The sequence below is a fragment of the Acyrthosiphon pisum genome, chromosome X (assembly GCF_005508785.2).
Source record: "Acyrthosiphon pisum isolate AL4f chromosome X, pea_aphid_22Mar2018_4r6ur, whole genome shotgun sequence".
NCBI lineage: Eukaryota > Metazoa > Arthropoda > Insecta > Hemiptera > Aphididae > Acyrthosiphon > Acyrthosiphon pisum.
Window position 1 is genome coordinate 115,036,333 of NC_042493.1, and position 3,397 is coordinate 115,039,729.

General features: G+C 27.1%; 1 protein-coding gene and 1 non-coding gene across 2 annotated transcripts in view; both read left to right on the forward strand.

The window, feature by feature from the left end:
- The window catches only part of LOC107884821, a 35,686-nt gene that overhangs the window by 18,723 nt on the left and 13,566 nt on the right, over window positions 1-3,397 (forward strand). The gene's annotated exons all lie outside the window — the stretch shown is intronic.
- On the forward strand, window positions 2,195-2,267 carry TRNAT-UGU. Its single transcript has one exon. It is a non-coding gene; the product is annotated as a tRNA-Thr (tRNA).

The window sequence follows — 3,397 nt, forward strand, 5'->3', positions numbered from 1 at the left end:
AATGCTTATAAAAAAAAACTGTGACTAACGATTTTTAATATTTTTCATTTGCCTTTGAAACAATATACTAGGAGCTTCTATTAAATTTTCAAGCTTTTTTATCCAACAAATAAAATGTTATTGATATTTTTAGAAAAAAAACTAAAAAAAAATGGAAAATGAAAATGTCTCTAAACAGTTCAAAATAAATCAAAATATTTTGAAAATGTTATCGTGTATAGAAAATGGAAATATAAACAACCATTGAAAATTTCATGTATCTACGGTCGTTTGTTTTAAAGTTACATCAAAAACCAAAATCGATTTTCTCGAAAACAGATTTTGCGTAAAAATTCCCGTTTTTCCTTAATTTATCTTTTGTTTTTCCCGGCGCTTTTGAAAACTACTGGGAAATTTAAATTTTGACCTCCCCAATGCACCAACGATATTCAATTTCTGATCGAACAAGATACTGAAGTTGAAAATCGTAGCATTATTTCGACTACTTATCGTGTACACAGACACAAAAAAAATAAATAAAAAAATTAATTAATTAAAAAAAAAACACACATCATTGTAAAATCAACACATTCATCGTTCCACTCAGAATCTAAAATGATTAATTTGAATGATCTGATTTGATTTTATGTAAATATGTGAATAGTGAGGCTTAGTATGCTATACGCTTCACGTATATTATTTATTACTACCTACTAATAAACTTTATGTTATTTTAGAAGTTATCAATATTTATAACGTACATAATATAATACTTAAAACCTAATATTGCTATTGTCAGTATAGTTAATGTAGTATAAATTTCATAATAAGGTATTACGATATTAGGTAATCCACTATATAAGGTATGATGTGATTGAATATGATATATATATATATATATATAATATACTCTTAAATTACTGTTAGTGAGATGTTTTAGGATATTTCATAAAGTATCAATATGTAGCACATAATAATATAGTAATTATAGTTTAAATATAGGTATATATTTACACTTCAGCGTAACCGTGTAGTTATGTCGGAAAATTGAATGATTGAAATAATCGATGTTCGTAGGTGGGTAAAAGTATGTTTACCTCAATCGTAACTAAATTGTCTTTTATATCAAAAATATATGATAGGTACATAGTACAGAGTAAATCACACAGTTACACTTTCATATTTCCCACTGACAGAAGATAATGGTATATCGTTAATAATTACTTAGTAGCGCTATGGTATAATATATTTTATAATTTACAATCGTAATATACACTTCGTGTAACATATTATGTTAACAATGATATCGCGGACAGGTGAGTCAAATATACAACACATCACCCTTGGAGGATGGTGACGGTTATCTGATAACGGTGGATAACACGATGTTATATCACTGATCATTATTCGGATATTTATACTTAGGATACTTCGGATACTTATACTAAGGTATAAGGTCTATGATTTTAATTTATACGTATTATTATTATTATTATTATTATTATTAATAATAGGTACTTTGCATAGAGTGCTACAATGGCTTTGATTGTATTATTCACATCCACTACAACATTTACGTTTTAATACAATTATTTATACGCTACACTTTAAACATGAATTTATTAAAATATTCTATCGATTATCGATCGTTAGTGAATTTGATGTTTGACAACTCGGATCCGGGATATCCCCATTAGGTATACAACTTTTTTATCGAAGTTGAAAACATTCGATTCACATCCACATCAATCGTATTAAGATAAATATTAATTGGCTGATTGCGGATTCATTTATGATAGTTTGAAGTATAATTTTCCAGGTGTGGGTAAATGGAGGTACATTAGTATATTACTTATGTACCTATCAATGTATGCTTGAAGGTAGGTATGATATATTGGTATAGAAGTTTGAAGTATAGTTTTCAAGGTGTAGGTAATGGAAGTATATTAGTATATTATTTATTATGTATACTATTTATATAACTATCAATGTATGTACGGTATACTACTATAGTAGTTTGAAGTATAATTTTTCAGGTGTAGGTAAATGGAGGTATATTAGCATATTATTTATTTATATTGATTAATATTATATTATTTATGTGGTTACCAATGTAGGTATGTTTGGAGGTATGATATATCAGTATAGTAGTTTGAAGTAAAATTCTTAAGGTGTGAGTAATGGAGGTAGCAATTTACTCAGTTTTAGATATATAGCCTCCATAGTTCAGTAGTTAGAGCACTGGTCTTGTAAACTAGGGGTCGGGAGTTCGATTCTCTCTGGAGGCATAACATTTTTTTTTGTTAAAAAATCGTTATAGTGTTAATATTTATTAAATATAAGTTACATACATAGACTTGCATAGAATCTTTGAAGAATATTGATTACTTAACAATAATGTTTCAATAAAATTTCAATTAATGCACAATAATGTTACAGAAATATTCCTATAATATTCTGTGGTCATATTTTGGCCACTTTTTTAAATTTTTTGAAAATGTTTAAATTAAAAAATTTTGAGAATATTCATATAGTAATATTCTAAATATTAAAACCTTAAATATTTGTGAAAAGTTCTCTTAAACAACTTTTAAAATATTATTATAATATCATAATTACAAAGGTTGGTGAATGAGGGGATCAGAGCCTTACCCCCCCCCCCCCTTACACTGATTATATAATAACTAGGGTTAGGATATTTATGCACTAAAAAATGTATGAATATGTATGCACTTATGCACTAAAAATCATCTAAATATGCATGAAAAATTTGAAAAATATGCATTAATAAGTAAAGTAAAGACATTTTTGGACAAAAAATGCAATAAACATTAATTATTATAGACAAATTGAAAATGTTTGTGTTTGATATTAATTGTTGTATATAATTTTTTCTTTTTGTTTACTTAATCGAATATGTTTAGCGATGTTCATATGCTGTTCAACAGTAAACCGACGTTCACTACCGACATTAACTTCGCATAATTTGCAATAAAGGATTGAACCATCGGTAGTTAAAACGTGCTCTCCAAATTCTTTTACAAAACCTCTTAGTCGGTTAGAACAAGAGCTTTTAACTTTAGGCATAACTGAGTGATTTAATAAATCAAATACGTTCACGACAAAATACGAAACGTGCAATATACGGTACTCTACATCGGTCGTAGACAAGAGGGAAACTAACTATAAATTATTAAACGTTCTGTTAAATATCTGATAAAATTGTAATGGCTCGCAGTTTTAAGATAAGTTTTGACTGTGACAATTGACGAGACTTATCGAAAATTCTATTTAAGTAGGTACCTACCTTTACTCCGTATAGGTATAACCATATTTAATTCTCAACAATAAATAAGTGATAATATGTGAAATACAGATAATCAAACTTATATAAGATTCAGTAAAATATATAAAATTA